The sequence below is a fragment of the Varroa destructor genome, unplaced genomic scaffold (assembly GCF_002443255.2).
Source record: "Varroa destructor unplaced genomic scaffold, Vdes_3.0 BEIS01000005.1, whole genome shotgun sequence".
In the NCBI taxonomy this organism is placed as follows: Eukaryota; Metazoa; Arthropoda; class Arachnida; order Mesostigmata; family Varroidae; genus Varroa; species Varroa destructor.
The window spans coordinates 19,865,714-19,885,385 of NW_019211458.1; the positions used below are offsets into that span (position 1 = coordinate 19,865,714).

At 42.5% G+C, this 19,672-nt stretch overlaps 1 long non-coding RNA gene across 5 annotated transcripts in view; it reads left to right on the top strand.

Moving 5' to 3' along the window:
- The first annotated feature begins 2,000 nt into the window (after nt 1-2,000).
- Nucleotides 2,001-19,672, top strand: part of LOC111251822 (uncharacterized) — a 20,498-nt gene continuing 2,826 nt past the window's right edge. Inside the window, exons 1-5 of one of the 5 annotated variants that reach the window (XR_015328712.1) lie at nt 2,005-2,578; nt 2,846-2,944; nt 3,613-3,684; nt 15,995-16,090; nt 16,660-19,039. This is a non-coding gene — a long non-coding RNA (uncharacterized LOC111251822). Of the gene's footprint in view, nt 2,579-2,845; nt 2,945-3,612; nt 3,685-15,994; nt 19,040-19,672 lie in introns of all 5 variants that reach the window. The other 4 variants (XR_015328710.1, XR_015328711.1, XR_015328709.1 and 1 more) reach the window with 4 other exon arrangements.

Here is a 19,672-nt window from a genome sequence, read left to right on the forward strand (position 1 = left end):
CACACTTCTTAGAGAAAGAAAGTAAATAAATCAAATAAGTAGCCCGAAAATGAAAAGCGTGACATTTGCCTATCTCGCGATCAGTCGTACTCTGAGAATGTCACAAAACGGATACCACTACTTTGTGGCTCGGAAGGTGTGTCTACTTGTGTCGGGTACTCGAATAACAACAGGTGGAGTAGACACGCCATGTATATCCTCGCTAGATAGATTATTGCCGTTGAGATTTAATGTCAGTTTATCGGTACTCCATATGGTTGCGGTCATCTGTTAAGTGCAGGCTTGTTTATTTAATACGCACTGGGTTTGTCTTCCAGTAACGTAATTAACGGTTCCTTTTTGAGCAGGCGGGGTCATGACGGTAGGTTATACTCTAGTTAAACCTGCACGGGCGGGAAAACGCTTTTAAATCACGTCACTTACTGCAGCCCGAGTTTGAAAAAGTACTATCCGGTCCAAAGGCACTTATAAACCGCTAATCTAGATCTTCAATGTTAATTGCTATAATTATATTAATGTGACAGCTGTGATTGTTACGCGTGAATGAAAGGTATCTTCACTCCTTCGCAGACCTTAATCTACACTGAAAGGCCCGAATCGAAGGCAAGCAAATCAGCCTAACCAGACTAATTGCGGCCGAACGATTTGCTCAGAGCAAAATAAACAACACGTGATGCCAAAAAAGGTATCAGAACCGTCGTTTAACTCAAATTTCACTCGAGTTAAATAGAAATCAAGTTCATCGCTTAATTCACAAGTGAATTTGTATTCCCTGTTTGAATTTGGAGCTGGCATTAGTTGCTGTAACAGACTAATTCAGTTAATTTAAGTAACGTTAACAAACATGGAAGAAACGGCCAATCGACGACGCTGGCGACAGCGAAGTCTGTCTACAAAGTAGATTCAATTTAGAATGAATTTTTTTGGATTTATGGGAGACACGATGTCCGTGAGAAGGCTCTATATAGCTGGCGTTTTATTTCAGTTTTCGTAATACAGACACGCGCGGATAAGCACTGTTGTCTAACGGGTCTACCATCTGGGAAAAAAAACAGATAATAAATGGGCCAAGTTTGTTCCAACTGAAACGACCATTAAATTGCGCTTTTGAAGCAGTATAGCTTCCAGTACTACTGAACGTTCATACGGACTCATAAACGCACAACACACGCAGTGACTAGCAAAATCAAAATAGGCTTCTATACATATCACCCTTTGTTTGATAGAGAAAGCGTATGGAAGTGACTATTCAATTGAGAGCTCCACAAAATTTAGAGAGAGACAAGCTGAACTTTCAACCCAGGCGTCTTCAAGCAGCTCAGTGAGGTTCAAACACAAGATGCCGTACTCGAACATCGCTCGAACCATAGTGAGCGTCCCGTATGATATACCGCACCTTTTCGTTTATGACGTATTCCCAAGTGAGTCGTGTTTCTCTATGATGCGAAATAACAGCGAAACTGAAAAACTGCAGGAAGTTAGGATGCTTGCATCAGTTTTTACCCGCATACTATATACATACTCGTAATTTTAAGCGCAAGCGATTTTCTATTGAATCCTACCACCATCTCCGGCACGTCAGGGCCGCGTTCGCAGTAGATGTGACAGTGTCATTGGCACGGATTCGGCCGTTACCGCGTGGCTTGTCACCGACGAATCAGAGCTAAATGACGCCTTTCGTTTAATCTCTGACGTGCCTCGTGCGTTTTTCTACCGCTTCATCCATCCTTAAAGTAGTCAGTGATAGAACTTGAAGCTGCCAACAACAAAGTCGAAAACGTAGACGCAACCATTTATCCGACAATAACCTCATTATTATTATTACTATTTTATATAACATTCTTGTATACATTTGTGAGGCGTTATTAGGGTAGTAAGAATAATTTAATGGCTGCATAATGAAATCTAAATTAATAAGTAATTTGGGTCGGGTTAAATACAACAACCGTGCCCGAAGGCCGCATCAGAAGCGGTGGTGGCCGCAGCAAGTTTCAGCGATGTGTTTTCATCCGCCTCTTATATTGTTGGGTATTGCATGGCAGCTGGAAGCGTCACTAGCGCAGAGGCTGCTTGGCGATAACAGAACCGAAGTTCAGTAGCGGTTTCCAGAACCAAAGGGAAGAAAGCACCGACAGAACCGCGAGAACTTAAATGAACGTGAAAGGGTTCGCTCTAAACACATAATCTGTACACAGAAGGCGCCCAAGATACCCGGTAGCAGATTAAAGTATCAGCAGCATCGTTACTACTGAAGACGATAATCACTTTACACAAATTCTCTCACATACACACAGTTATACAGACACATGCGCATGCGGTCGAAATAGGGAGAAACCCAAGGCTCCACCAACAGATGATCCGTTCATGCCCCGTTGTGCCAGCTGCTGGACGACAATACGTCGGCTAAGGCGATAAGCGAAACATGGAAACGTTCCGTTTGCATAAAACTTGGAAATCGGTAGAATTGTGATTGAAAAATGACGCTTCTGTCCCACCTAAAGGCGTGTGTCGTTTTTTTTGGTTTCATATTTAAACTATGTGCCGAAGACAACAGTGACGAAGATAGAAGTTGAAGAAGGTAAGCTGACTTTTGTCATTAAAAGTTGTTATTTTTTGTTGGTTTCTGATACCTTCAAGAGTTTTTTGATTTTCATGCAGCAGAGAATCTCTCTCTGCTATAATATATCGTTTTATTCGTGTAGATTTAAAAGTTTCGTGTTTGCTTATTTTAGTAGTAGTATATATATATATATATATATATATATATATATAAGTTTGCCACTGTTTTCGTAGCTACTTGAATTTTTACTACAATCGTTTTACTTTTTACCGCTTACCCCGATAGGTGAGCCAGTAACCGCTGGGGTGGCAGGAGACGGGTTGAACTGTTAATCGCAATTATAAAGGCGTAAAGGTCTAACGCAGGCAACAGCGTATACGTCAGGTAGAAGTTCATTTTTCTGCGCAAATGCAACTTTTTTTCTATACAGAAAATGTAACAGAGGTGTAAATCAGGGTAAACAATGATTTGATCGTAGCAATTTGCATCTTATTCTATTAGCAGTATTGAAATAAATGTTCAAGCTTAACCGAAACCTTTTTCTATGCGATAAAAATCAAATGGCCAATTTCTAGTTTGAGATATCTGCCCATCCTAAGTAACCGCCCAATTTCGTCTGCTAATGCCAAATTTTTCTTAATTATGTCGAAACACTTTTGTGAAAAGTTACACCAAAATATTTAATGCCGATTTATTTACTTAGCTCTACTTGGCAGTATTTAGAAAAAAAAAATCTGGAACAGAAATGTGAAGCGCACATTGAATAACTTTACTATTTGTACACAGTTTCTACTCACCTATATATATATATATATATATATATATATATATATATATATGCCTATATATATAATAAAAAAATAATCGTTGTCATTTTTAATCTTTAAAATGGGGACCACTATATCCTCGAGTTTCGCTGCGCAATATCCACAGACACATTTATATAGAAAAAAAAAACATATTTTTAAAGTGTGCCATTCGTCTATTTAATACATTCCCACCGGTTCGATAACGCAGTAGAATGTGCTCAATTTAATTTCGAGCTATTGTAGGCCGGCACTGATTCTACGACACGATCAGCGGAACCTACTGGCCACGAAATTACGTACGACAACGATCAAACCGTGAGTAGCAGCATTAGGATCATATTATAGACATTACGATAGAGATCTAAGGATTTTTGTGTTCTTCTATCGACTGATATCGTGCCGCCTAAGTCAGTGTTCCGTCGAGCAATCTCAACTACACATACGAATACAGCCAGCAGCAGCAGCAGCAGCATTTGCATGCCTACATCTATCTTGGTTTAACTAAAATACTGTAAGTGTCTAAGCATTCATCGATAACATTAGCACGACAGCCACATCTGGGTCAGTATGACCGTCACGAAACCGCCCGTTGTAGCAGAAATCCTAGGCGTCATAATGGTAACGGTTGCAACAGAAGAGATAGCATCCGGAACTGGCGCTGAGAACGTTTCCGTATGAGATGTTATATTTAACCCTGTAACGATTCGGCAAACAATTACCAAAAATTGTAACAACTATATATTACTGTTTAAGCGTGTTTACTATAATGGCCGTGTTTTTACGATATGCTCTATCCGGACGGCTGGTTAGCCCTGCGTGACGTTTCCCTGCCGCCTGGGCTAGGCGGGATTCGTTCGGACGAATTTTCTATTTTGTCATGAACGACGCATTAATTCTCACACCGCCGCACAGGTCGACAGCAGCCCGTCATTTCTGATGCTTTGTCGTGCTCGTGTTTAGTGGAATATTTAAAAAGGGAAAATGCTACTTTTTCGTCTGCTGTTTCGTCTACCATGAGAAAATCTGAAGTGTCACAAAATATGGTGATGACAACAGCCGCTATCTATCTGCTGTTACTAACGTGAACGCAAACCTCGACGGTGCTACTGGCGGTACTGCGATCGTGAAGTGTCCGAGCAGTTTTCCGTGAGAATTCGCCGGACCGGACAAAATCACAAGCTACAATGGTAGTTGGTGGTCAGCAGAAGACAGAAAAGCAACGAAATAGAGGAAGAGAGCAGGTGACACCAGCCGACCGCAATAACGTGACGACGACGACGACAACGACGACAAGGAGGCGAAAAAAGGGCCGAAAAACGCTAGCCGCTTAGCCAATGACGATGGTCGGATGCGGTCGGGCCCTGTACTAAGTATCCGTTCGTTCCCACTGCACATCCAATCACGATGTATAGATTTATGTATTAGTGCACATACGTGCAGATACAGATACATACACAGACTCACATGCATGAGCACGCATTGATAAATCGCATCAATTCGGTCACACTCGACGATTTTGCCATGGTGATTAAAATTATTGGAATATTAAGATCAATTAGTTTTTGGGCATTGGGCGTAGCTTAGTGAAGTGCGCCTTGTTTCGGGGTTCTTGTTGTTATGATGATGATGATTTTCCGTCCATCGCTTGTTCCCGAGTCGATAGTCCGGTCAGCCGCTGGTATTCGTCGTTCGACATGTGACCGAAATGGATACGAAAACATTGAATATGTCAATGGCATTAAACGAAATTTGAAGTCGCCTGACTTGTGTTAGCAGCTGCTGACGCACAGAACATAAAAAATAAACGAGGATCATGCCTTCATCTATCCAAAGACGCAAAAATTACAAAATTCTTATTCGGCCTAAACGCTCAAGAAATTTTTATGTCACGCACATTGACCATGAATTCGTTGGTTGAAGCTGGTCCCATTAGCCCATCACAAGTTCAATCTCTAGAAGGATTCTTGGCCTAGAGGCACATTGGCCCGTATTGTCTGTTTGCCTCTGTACTATAGACGTAATATCCGCCTAGGTACTAATCGAACCTTGGTATTAGCTCAATAGTCATTGTTATGATTACTAATTTCTATCGTACTATTAACAGTGATCTTGGCTGGATCATTTACGTAGCTACCATTATCGGCACCGTTCCGTTCATCATGTAAAAATTTGGGAAGCAACATGGGAGAGGGTCGAAGCTCGCACGGTTGCATGACTAGATGGTCCGTGAGTGGCCATTATTAATGTTATCATTATTTTATCGTGAGTAAGAACACATAGTATGGTCCCTGTGCATAAGCTGTGCGTGTGAGAAGAGGCTTCGCTAACCGAACAAGTGTCTCTTTGGACTAACACGACCGCTGCTGGTGCTGCGTTACTATTCTCAGTTTATATACGTAATATATGCTACGATAATGACGTTGATGATACACTCTCGTGAATAAACAATGGCCAGTCACGCCAAGACAGCAGAGCGCCACGATGTAATCGTTATCTAGATCACCGATTGGCGTCCACGTCGTTCACGGCTAGTCCAATTGCCAAATTTCATGAAGGTATACCACCACCACCCGTGGTACCAAGTTCGGGCTAAGATACATATCATTATTAGTTGACGAGCGATAATTCCACACAATAGATAATCGAATGGTACAGAAATTAAGACGGACCACCTGCAAGCACCAATAGCCGTCCTCAGTTGCCAACTAGCAAAGTCCTCCCGTCACTGCGCGCGTAAACCGTGACTGTAACAAACTGGCCTATAAACGCTGGTGGCCTATTCTTTAACGAGTTCCTCTTTCCCTGCTGAATACCCATTGACACAAAATGCATATTTGCCATCAAAGAAGTTACTGTGTGTGTAATAACACACGGTCTGCTTTGACTGGGTAATCTTAGTCGTCAAATTGTCTGGCTGCTTCCTGATCCATTTTAGCGTCACCAAGGAAGAAGATAAATATGAAAGTCAAATATAATGCGATATTGTTGCGCAAGGGGTCATCCTGACTTATTGAATAACAAAATTGTTCGGATATGATATCCGCCTCAGCAAAGAACAAGCGGTTATGTGCGTAAAATACACACGGCACAGCGGGAACGTCTATGTTATCATGTTCTCTAATTTATACACGGAGGTAGATACTTCACCATGGGCAGCTAGAACGTCGGTGCGGCAAAATACAGTTGAGCCATACATTGTGTAGCAAACTACGAAACTTGAATATTAATTACCTATACCACATAAATGCGTCATTGGTGACATAACTCTGCAATGTTTTACGGCTAAGAAATATTCGAGTTGGTGGAATGAGATCTCGTTAGTGTTGTTGTCAGACGTCCGTCCCTTCAATGGTTCGCCCTTAGACGCCAGTGTGTTTATTACTTTGAGGTAAAGGTGTCACTGAGAACTTGATCTATTAAGACTCTGGGAGCTGTCGCCCCATACAAAGTGCGGGTCGTTGTTGCCGGATGACGCCGTCGACGTGATGGGAACGCTCCCTGTTTATATTACTCCCGTGCGTTTTTGCCGCCGCCGCCGCTGCTGCTGTCGGCTTAATAATACATCTGTATATGTCTCTTCGAAAGAACGGCGTCAGAAGTGACAAGTAGAGGCGACTGCTGGCGTTTGGCATTAATAACCCATTATTGCTAATATCAGTACAGTTAGCGCGAGCCTTCAGCGCTTGTAGATGCAGGCGGTACGTGCGCTCGCTGGCGATACGCTTATTGTGGTAATACTTTCGTGGGTCAAAGCGATTACCAACACTCACCGTGGAAACAGTGACGAGGTTTTTCATACTGCCCTTTCTATCACAGCCTAATTCCGAGCTAGAATAATAGAAAGCGATGCCTGTTTGCAGCTTCTTTTATGCCAATTTTAAGGAAGTACCCGAATGTCACGCGTACTTTTAGGACGCTCCGTTCAACTGCAGCGGCCATAGAACCAGCTAAAGTCATGGCAATATCCATTTGGTACAGTGACTCTTGCTGCCATCAGTCATCGAAGACAAAGGCGACTGTGATGATGCGGCTCTCCTGTTGCCAGTTGGTCTGTGCGTTGTCCCATCGTTTGGTTTAGGGAAGTCGACGTCTATCCTGGGGGAACATGTGACAGTACAAGAATGGTGCCACTATTGGTGTTAATATTGCATCGATCCTGTTCGTAATGGTTCTGATAGATGTGTTGATCTCGGTCGGAATAATCCCTTAATTCGGCGATGTTGATATATGTTCGCTTTGTGGTCGTCAGCAAAGTCTTCAACGTCATGCTCCCTGGAACTGATAATCGATCTCACAGACGATAGCAGTCGAACGAAGGCAACACTGACAACACGCAGCGCAAGAAGTCGAAGTTTAAAAAAACCCTGTCCCGTTCCCCTATCTGTATTAGAGGTTTTGCTGATTTCCTATCTGTGGCCATTTCTTTCTGTTTAACGTCGATTCTCTCCTAACAGAGTTCTGTTTTAAACTGTCGTTTTCAAAATAAGATCGTTACATGAATAACTAACAGTTGTCCGCGGAGTCGCAAAATCGAGGAACTTAACGTAGAAAACGGGGTGAGGTTGAATCGTTTCACGTGTCTATTAACGTAATACAATTAGCACAAGCAAATATGTCCGCTGTTCGCATTATACGTTATTGTCCCGTTTTTCATCATTTCACGCTCAAGCCCGTACATCTGTAGTATACCGTCTTTCGTGATCATCACCGCAAACGTTCGCCCCGTTAGTCAGTTAGTTAATATGACCTTTTATTGGAAACGGACACGTGCTTACCACGTGACCCGTAATTTATCAACGTACGTGACTGTCATGATCTAACGCCATCACTGCAACACGTAGCGGATAAAATGTTTGTTCTTGGGAATAAACTAATGTATGTAATCATTAGTTAGACGTTAACATCACCGATTCCATTGATGGGACTGTTACTTTTTCGACTGCCTATGCCCAGGAGGGCAGACCAACGGATAGGCTCGCGTAGTTACGTGACCCCGCTCGTCGTAGACGAAGTCCGGATTTCATACTCTTCATTCATTTATTTCCAGCTTAAGTATATAATGAATGCATTATTCGTACGGCGTCGTCAAGCGTTACCAGAGCGTCCTGTGTTTACACGTAATGTTTCACTAACATAGTCAGCTCCTGTTCATAAGAGATACCCCCATACATAATACTCTCGTGAAGCTACGCGTACCCATTTTACAAGCACGACAGACACCAAAGACGCAGGGAATGCTAGTTCGGGTTTAAAGTGATAAAATATGTTCATTTAGAACAGCTACTGCAGCTGCAACTGTAACCATCAGCACTAACAAAATGTACAACTTCGTTTTCAAGTGATTTCGTATTCTGGCACAAAACACGTAGGCACGTAGACCCAGACACGTAGCGTCTCTGCAGGCTAGCTGCAATAATCAGCAATTTGTAAAAACGGAGCCCATTCGATTTGACAGGCGGGTTTCAAAACCCACTGCCAGACTGCATCTGTTTACATGGCTGTGCACATTAAGACCAAAAATTTCGGATTATTTCTGGGTGCAAATCTAACACGAGGGCGATCGGCGACGAGCGGAGGGCGACGACCGATCGACCGATCGACAGACCGCCAACTAGTCATTCCAGCTATACGCACACGAATCTAGATAATATTAGCGGTTTGTTGTTGCACATAATGTTGTTGTTGTTGCTGTACATATTGTTGTTGTACTTATTGTTGATCACGCGGGAGCTATGGCAGACAACAAGACAAATGTCAAAGTAACTGCTGATACTTCGGTAGAGCTGTGGTATTGCCATCTGTTTAAAAGCTTAAGGTGGGCACCCAAGGACGTAAAAGAAGTCGCTCCACCATCCACCGCAGCGTCAGATCATTTATAGGAACTCTGTTGAAGTGAACTGATGACGGTGACTTAGCCAAGCCGCGAGCATTTCTTCACTGCACTGTAACGGTTTGCTAATACCTTTCAAAGTTAATGCGTACGGAGGGGCAAATTGATGAAATTGAAATCGGATGTAAACACAAGTTAGCAGCAGCAGTGGCCACGGTTAATACGACAGAGGGCTAAAAAAATGAATATTGTCACGCTTTGATGGATATTAACACACGTACCGTATGATTTGTGCACCCAATTCATGTAAGCCCAGCTATCGCCACGGTAATCAAGTGAATTATAAGAGGTATCGCGTCGTTGAGTCGTTCGTACATATAAACTTCTTTCGTATCGTGCCCCTAGCTTTACCCAAAGAGATCGATGCTTAGAGGGAGCAGTTGTTCTTGCAAAATTCCATGCTGAATATAGGAGAATAGGTATTTCTAACAAAATGAATGGTAAACAAAAATTTAACCTTTGACTAGCGAGGAAGAAGAAAAATTACACAGTGTATTATTGCGAAGGGATTTCTTGTAGCTATGGATGCTAGTATCGTGTGTTTGTTATTAACAACAAAAGAAGTAATCTCCGCAGTCAAGTAAACATGACAGCCGTGAGCTATTACTAGTATGATCGACGTGTAGTCCTCCTACCACCTTTGAGTCAGTCATAGACGCGAACACTCGTGCAGTTCTAGACACCAAATTAAGAACGAATTGACGATTCTACATTGGTGACGCTAACAAATGTGAATGTAGATGTGCAGGTCAATTAGAACAGTCTGGTTAACATTAAGTTGTTTACGCACAAGCAGAAAATCGTATATTGAGTTGTAAGGAAGTCGGAGAAAAAACTGCAAAACTTTTATTTGGAGGGGGTCGTTTGAGGAAACAAGCGTCGTTTGAAAAGTTCGAGGAAATAGCGACAAATGTTTATCTAATTTAAAAAATGTTATTAAATTATGCCGTATGCTATGGCTTTCCTAAGATTATGAAAGTGAGTAGTTTCTAGGTAAGATCTATATATCGAGCGTATAAGTTATCCATAATCCAGTTGATCAACAGATACACTAAACCTAAACGAGTCTTTATAAGGGAGTATCAAATGTGAGGTGCAAGACATTTGTAAAATAAAATTAACTGTATTAATAACCTTTCAACCATTACCTATGGGGCGGTGGTACACGACTCACGAGGTTAGCACAAAACTTTCTGCTATTACGAATTTCTTGAAATGGAAAACCTCGAAACCTTATTAGCTGACACAGTCCTGTTTTTTCGGATACGCACAAACAAAAAAAACGGATTGAAAAATTAGGCCAAGAATAGGAAATACCTTTAGAAATAGACTGGAATCTATCGTAGTCTGCGTCACTCATACGTTTCATAATCAATACTATGATTATTATTTGTGCAATGTCGTGAAAAAAATATAGGCAAAAGTGTTATTTACTTAAATTAATATCCGAAATCGACTGAATTGTACTGACTAATTAGATTTTCTGTGTTTTAACACTAAACAGGTTAATGGAATGGTTCATGTTACGGGAGTTAGATTTAACGAGCTTCAACACGAAACGTGTTTCCCAACAAATGTACTGAACGACTGCATGCATCTTTTTACGTCAACGTAATGCTACTCATTCCGGCACACCGCCAATCGCTCTTTTCCTTTGCTGCTTAGCTTATTAGGTCCTTTGTTCGGCCTTCGTGTCACCGCTGTTCCCACTATGCAAACAGCTATTCATTGATCAGGACACATACGAAGCGGTTCGCAACATTCGCAGATTGACTTCGATGGCCGTCAGAGATAGATGTCGGGCTATCTGAAGTGCCATTTACCGCCTAGCCGAATCGAGTCGATATGTTATTTCTAACATGTGCTAAGGTAGACTAAAGGCCGATCCTCGTTCGGCACCAGAAGGGATTTAACAAGAGCTAAGGCGCATGCGTTGATAACAACCACATGAAGAGCTCGCTCTGTACGCGCATCTATCTATCTATCTGCCCAGTTGTTTGCCTCACTGCGTTGGGTTGCGCGTATGTGAACTTTTAAACAGCTGATGCAAGAAGACGTTAACGGCAAATCTTGACTGCATGCACCATACTGTGGGTGGGGCATGTCTTCTCCTTTTCTCGCTCTTTAGGGTGATTCCACGGTGATTTGCTCGGATTTGTGGTCTGACCCCCTCCCTGCGGCCCTCTTTACTTTCACGATATGTTCGTCGGTGCGGATCAAGCTGGTATTGTTATAGTGGCGACTATCGCACTGTGAATTGCCGGTTCTAGCTGATACGTGCGCTTGTACGTGTGCAGTAAAAATTGTTACTGTCATCCGTTAAAGATGCTGTCGTTAATGTTGTTGTTGCTGTGATATCTTCTGCTGTGGCTTTGACGCTAAAAAGAAAAGGAAGTCGCAACGGAAAAAGGGTCAAGCTAAAAGAAAGATACATATAGAAAAATAAACGAAAAAAGAAGATATAGAAAAGCATATGCGTGCATGATATTTTTACTCTATCCAATTCCTTTCAAACAGTCGAAGAGCTCACAGAGTGGCGCGGCTAACCGGATAAGGCATCCAGCGTTGTTGTTAGAATTAAGTAAACCGGCTAAGTGTGCTATAGTTATCAACTAGTTCTCGGTCCATTTAGGTAGAGCTAATGAGAGAAAGGTTTTATAAGCTGGTACTGATGTAAGCAAAGCAGTACATCTAAAAATCGAGGGTAGCTTGACGTTCTGTAGCTGTCGTTGACAGAACAGCGAATTTCCCTGCCCCGCTTTGGCAAGAACCGCCATCATCTGCCGACGCCAAAAGGATGGACAGTACATATTGCACTCTATGCTAACTCTGCTATGTGAAAGCGGTATGAAAGCATGCTGATATGAATAGCTCGACTTGTGCATCGATGGCTATATGCCGCCCCATGTCCGACTTTTGTCGTCTTTTCAACTTGTAGCCTATGACGCGAGCGCTGGATTCAAAACGAATGTCGAACGTCACGCAGGAACAACTTGGTGCTGATGACTGCTAAGCCGCTCGGATGCGAACGGGACGAACCGTTGTACGCAATAAGATCATTGCGTAGCTATACACAGAGTGAGCACTTCGATAGAGACGACCGTTGGCCGGCTCAAACCACATGGTATCCGTTGATCTCCAAATGATTCTTCTTGAATGGGTCAACATTTAGGGTATTAAATATCCACCATCTCATATGAAATATGGACATTTTCACAACTACAAACAGAGTCCAGCGACAAACTGGCTTGGTATGTTTTTTTATTTACGTATGTGTATTTTTCAATTCACTGAACGAGCGCGTCATTTGTTATATGCTCATACTGACACATCGTTGGGGTTTGGCTGGTAACTGCATGCATGTTTCAAGTATTAAGTGCACCCCTAATCTGTGCATATATATATAAGCATCGCTGACCGATCAAATCCCTATCATACAGGACATCGCTGCACAATGTATTTTCGATACGTTTGAGTGAACTACTCACGTTGACTGCTCAATCATTAAGCATCGTCATTTCTGTGTAGGCGAAATAGAACAGTTACTGCGGATCGTAACGTGTGTATATGTGCGGTAAAAATGGCCAAATGGCTAAAAACAGATTACGATTTCATCCATTTTCTAAATCGACAATTATTTAGTCTCGCAGACCATCATCCATCACGGATCACAAGTATCGTGGGAATGAGCAACTGAATGTTTCGGTAACGTCAATTCTTACTATTGTTATTATAAATTGAAAATGCTCTTTGACACTGCGATGGTAGGTTAGATTGGAATTATTAGAGAATCAATCAACACTGGGTATGTTTACGGCACGCTGGGTAGCACGTATCGTGTGGGACTGATTAATAAAACAACGTCTCTAAATGTTGGTTTTGCTACTTTTCGACATCTAAAGACTGTTCCTGTTACTGCCCAGATTTCCACCACTTACGCTGAAGTGATACACTTCATTGAAATCGAGATGAAGCAGCTGTACGATACAGACAATAGTTGTAGTAGTAACAACACGACGAGAGTTATTAGACCATCATTCTTCTGTTCAATCTGTCAACACTCAAAGCTGCGTTCAATGGCCGCTCCTTCCACCCATACCAACGGTGCATCTCGTCGAAAATACGTAGGACTATACCAGACCTTCGCGCAATCACTCGTCATTATTACAACCGCCATCGGTGTCCCCATCAGAAGCATTGCCGCCTCTTTATCATCGCTGCTATCATCATCGCTGTCATCACTACATGCTTCTCAAGTAACCGCCCTTCGAATCTTTGACTCGTTTTACTTCGTTTACTTTGTCGTCGTCCTATTGCTCTGTCACTTACTACTAATAACAATAAAACAACCAAAGACCCTTCAGTGACTCGAGCCCCAGCAGTGTTTAGCTCGGTTGGAAAAGCTATGGCAGGTGTCGTAACGGCTGCCCGGGCGGGGATGTGTGAGCAATTCGAGCAGATGCAGATGCCACCATCACCGTTTCCGCGCGACCGAAGTTCTAACCAGCGTCCTTTTAAATTGTGGTCGGCCGCAATATTGGAAACGAAATGTCAATAAATCCAATAGACGACAGTGTAGAACGATGAGGAGTCGAGTCTGCCGGCGTCGCGCTGCATCTTAAATGTAATTGTTTTCTCGAGTGCAAAGCAAACACGACGAGAGGCAACGGTTGACTGGTGTGACGAGAACGATGATGACCCGATCGAGAACAGTTATCATTTTCAACATGGTCGATATATGCGCAGGAGCACGCACACGTTGACAAAGCGCAATTTTTCCAGATGTGCAAATGGGGTAGATACACGGTTAGAACAATGGTTGTGGTAAAATTAGCGGTAAAGTACATGAGCCTTTATGAAAAATGCTTACCTACACATGACGATATTTAATTGCTAAAGACGCTAATCAGCAAGAGCTATTTTTCTATTGAACCCGTTATTGTCATTCTGCCCAGCTACCAAAATTGGCCACATATTCACGTTGCTCCGTACATCATCAAATCACGACAAACATGCTTGTATGCGTCGACATCTAGGATTTCAAATTTCTGTTCACCTATCAATTGTATCATTGTATTGGCGCAGAGGAGTACTACAGTCTTCCTTTGTCTTGGAAAGCAAGCGTGTTCAACGCTACATGTTACGGAATAAGTAAAGCCTTGAGAATTGGTCCTGTCTAGCTTATGTAAGGATAGTGCAGTGTCTAAAGTAAGATTGGCCTGGCCTCGGGCAGATATCAATTTCGTAATGTACTGTATCTGCAGTGTGTGTCAGTTAGAAAGCTAACCCCGCGTACTGAATCGTTCGAATTTTTAATATTATAGACGATCAGACAGATAGTTCAACTTCGACTTGTACATTTTAACTTTACTCAACATATTTCGCTTTAGCAAAAAAGGCTAAGGTTAGAACATGTTGCTTTAGCCCGTTCATGGTATTGTGGCGCGGATCAAAAAAAAAAAAGATAACTAGAAGCAATTTTAATGGCAGTTTATCTCATCAATGTTTAGGGCCCTGTTTTTCGTGTATTTTAACGATATATTAGGAACTCTAAAAAATCCCATGGCAACATACACAGTTATCGCAGACTCAGCGTTCCCTACGCCTATGGCACTGTGCCGGATCACAGCGCAATTTCATCTATGTCCGATTATGACATAAATAGATGACACATGCTTAGCTAGTGACCGCTATCACTTTACTCAGGCAACACGTACAGGCTAGTACGAATGTGTACATAACAGTAATAGGCGATACGCGAGGTAGGAAATCCGCTATAGACGCTGCACGACCCTGGTTGCCGAGGCTTATTGAATATTTTTTTTTTGCCTCCTGCTATTTTTGTTAGTCATGGTCCTTGCGAAAGGGACAGGGCTTACATTACTTTTGCTGGGCTCGATCTTTTCTAGAACAGTTGCTTGTTTGGTTCCTTGGCCGCCTGAGCGCGACGTAGTAGCACAGGATGCAGGTTACACATTGGAGGAACCTTTACGGAACCCCACTAGTGCTTGCACAGGCGTGTCCAAATGCACGCACACCGATCCAGACAGACAGGCAGACAGACAGATAGATGAGTCTATATAAAAAACAGATGGAGACAAACATCGGCAACAAACCCATAAGGATGAAACGATTAAACATAGGAGAAGTACGAATAGAAGACGCTTGCATGCTTCAATCCAATGCTTCAATTATACCGAGAACTTTTTCTTAGCGCTATACACACCATTCCCTGTCTAAATCAGAAAAACGTGTTGCGTCGGCATTTGCCTACAGCTTTGGCTGGCCGCTAAACTTCGTTGAGAGCTGTCTAGCCGCGCTGCAAGTATAAGATAATTTCGCATTTTCGAAACAATGTCTTTCCGTAAAAACCAATAGTTTGCTATTCACTCTGTAGCTCTGGGTAGCTCGGACACAGGACCATGCACATGACGCCGATGCGAAGCCCGCTATTCAGCTCTCAGCTATTCAAGGGGTTGGCGCAAAGCGAGATTAGGAGACTTAGCACGGCTTAATGTGTTGCCTTCATTTGTAAATCTTCATTCTCTGTTTATTAAAATCTAAAACGTGAGATGTTATTATGATGGTCATCCCGAAAGGGATCTAGGCATAACTCGGCCCACTTCAATCCCTCGCCGCGGAGAACACACTTATGTTGCGAAATGTTAACACTAATGTAAAGTACTATATGCCGTGTTCCTTTCAATTGATTAGTCGATTGTTTTTCTTTAGCAGACCCATCAAACGGCATCGTAACAATATGTCAGACTGTTTTCCAAGGCTAAAATTTGGATCAGCAATTGCCATGTGCATGGTGAGGCACTTAAAGGGGTGCGTATTAACCGCTGACATCACACCGCCTTTTGCTACTGAGTATTGCAGGACGGCAACTTACATCAACTTGACAAAAAAATATTAACAGACGAATGCCAACCGAACGTAATACAGTTTACCGCGTAAGCTATTAATGTATTCAACGACCCACTAAAAAACTATACTTTATTATTTAGCTTCCCTGCTGTCCGGCAAAGTGCGAAGTACGGGGAGATAGAACCGTATAAACTTGCATACCCCAACTAGAAGTTATTCATTGATGCTTACACAGTCTGCCCTTGAATAATTTTCGTCCCTTAGTAGATTTCATCTTTTAGAGATATACGAATTAAATATCGCTGGTCAAAATCATAGGCAATCACGATATAGTCTTTACATTTTTCGGCGTTGCCAGACGCAAGTTAACGCGTTATCTTGATATGGATTACCAGCGAGAAGCTAAAATTCAATTTTCATTCGCTATAATAGAATGTCGTTTTATGCCTTCTAAGATCTAACAAAATGATCGCATTATACTACTATGCTATTTGGGTCAATAAAAATTAATCATATGGTTTTTTCTTCAGTAAAATACATCTCTAGGCACCTTTCACATGATACACGTCGCTCGTAAATCGTTACGCGAACGGACACTGCGACAATCGATCGTGGCTTAAACGTGTGGATCTTGGTTTCCGTTGAGCTACTGCCATCATTGACCAGAGGAATCACTGCAAAGGCGCTCAGACATTTCTGTCCCCTGACGCAAGCATTCAATGACGGGAAAAGCTGTGAGGCAGGAGTATAAACTACTTTCTGCAAGTGTCTATGCTATACTAACACATATCTCCTTAAAAATCGATAATCATCCCTATATAGCTCGCTTCGTTACTGAACAGCATCCAACATTTAAGGGATTTTCTATTAGAGAATATAGGTTGATTCATCAATACCGGTTGCATGTATGTATGTATGTATGTATGTATATATATATATATATATATGTTTAATTATTGGCGATCTGAGCAAAAACAAATAACTTATTATTTAATCGAGAGAAAGAGAAGTGGCTCAATAGTACAAAACATGTCTATTCTACAGAAAGGTGTCTACTTTCCAACTGTTTTGGACAAACGTAAGAAGGAACCTTTTTCGCGGAACAATAACGAAACGAAGTCGGCTGATCTACAGCCAGTGCGCGAATCATCCACATGTTTCTCTACAAGACACCACCGTAAGGAGATTAAGAGTCACGTTTATCCGTCCGCAGTGAGACATCTGCATGCACAGCACATAGCTCATACACATTATTAAGCTGGGTTCTTATGGCACACATCATAAGTAGGGTAGCTATAGCGTCGTGTGAAGAAATAGGTCAAAACGAATAGGATAACTATCTGGCTAGCAGGCAGAGGAGTATTTCAGCAAAGAATTTTCATGCCACTACAATTAATGGGGAGCATCTTGTACGTCAGCCTCCCTGTAATGGGGGCTGTCGCTTATCTTCAATATGTTAACTCATCAATTATTGTTGTCTTTAGTAGCAGGTCTATATTCAGCGCGAGCGAGATTTTCTATTAAAAACCGCTCGTCTTGTTAGTTCTATAGGGGCCGTTCGAACTTTGCGTCTATAATGCCTTCTCTGTAATAGTGACTGCATAGCTAAATAACCGATAACAGGCAACAGCAAAAAGCAACTGTCAGTATTGTGGACACCAATTGCCATCGTCGTTGTCGGCATTGAGATGATCAGGATCTTCATCGCTTGCACCGCCCTCCTCTCATAGGCCGTCTGCTTGTCACGCCCAAGACAAGTGTATATATCCTAATGACTTGTCTTGCTGACTGGTCCACTCGAGCATTGTCTCTTGCCTGTTGCTTACTATTCGTTGTGCAATAGCTTTCCTCGTTGCGGACCGCCGCTATCACATCGATAGCATCACTCTTCGCCGTCGCTTATTGGCAACACATTTGTCGGCTGAAGATTTAGCTAGAGCTAGCTGTCATTGACCTAACGTGCCATTGCTAGCAAGAATGAGTCTCACATACATAGGGTTCTGAAGTTACCCCTCGTTGTCTTTAGCACACGAAAAGCATATGAAACTTGATGACGACGACGACGACGATGGCAGCGGCTGTGATTGCAGCCCGTAAAAGAACAAGTCAAATATAATAAACTTACTTGTGTAGCCATTTGCTTTTCTCTCTCAATAGATATGCGTGTGTATCTGGATATATATGTGTGTATACATTATAGATGTGCAGTTATCCCAAGAGTACTATGCCGGTTCGTGCGCCCCTACAAAGCGATACGGCGCCGATCTTCCACGGTCAACAGCGTTTAACGGAGAGAGCGAGAGAGAGAGGTAGACAATAAGGAGTTGGCATATCCTGTTACTTTGTTTATAGCTTTCGCGCGGCGTGGGTGAAAATTCGGACGCGAACGAGAAGTCTTCAAACCGTGGATCACAAAACGGCGTCCTACAACGCTCGAGTCATTCCGCGGGCCGCAAACTCCACACGGAGTAGACTGTAAAGTAAAACCGCCGACGACAATAACAACATACAGTGACGCATACGGCGCTTAAGTTAAGCGGTGACGCCGCGTAGGAATATTACGGGGGCTGGCAAAAAGATGGGGGAAAGTCCGAGAAGATGGTAGATATGCACAAAACGTATTGCTGTTGTGGCTCTTTTTGTACGACTGTAGCGAAGACATGTTGAAGACCATCGAGCAGCGCAACGGATTGAGATATATACGGTGACAGGCAGTGGAACGCTGTTGACGTCGGGAACGCGTAAAGACAAAGGACTCGCGGCAGAGATCGTCGTACCAGCAGCAGCAGCAGCAGCAGCGGTATTGCTGAAGGCAATACTGTGGAGTACTTTACAGGGAATGCCACAAAGACAGCGAGGAGAAAAGGTCCGCCAAAAACATCATTACAAGCAGGAACTGTAGAAGCAAAGGTGTGTGTATACAGATACATATATGTACATATATCTCTGCATAGACACTTATTAGGAGGGGGTGAATAATAATGAGACACAGTGTAATATGTTTCGTGTCCACATTTTGCGAATGATGGCGTAAAGGGAAAGAATTCAATTGTTGCTTCATCTGATAATGCTTACGGCTTTCACTTGGTAAGATCTACGGAGTAGTTTTCTGTATTAGCAACTACTTAATATTACCGTAAACTATTGTTTTAACGCGGTAACTAGCATCCGCGGATTATTTATAATGAAAGCTTGCATTGGCTTCACAGTTTTCCTACATCAACTACCTCGCCATGAAGGTGCAAAGCCAGCGTTGACCTGATTAGCTTCAGTGTGAAAGCAGTGTACTTGCGTCTTGTAATCATTACCGATTTACCCTTCTAGAGTTCAGTCTGCTGGAAGACGCATTAACTGAGAAACAGTCACCTTCATAAGCGCAGGGAACCTTCAGCTAGGTACTGATACAAGTGAAGAAAAGTCCACAGATAAATCTAGTGTTCTATGTAATTTGTTTCTCTGAGTGACGCCTTGGTAATGGAAACGGATATCTAGTGTTTCGAAGTTCAGCGACTTCGACTGATTTAATTTTTACTATATATATAT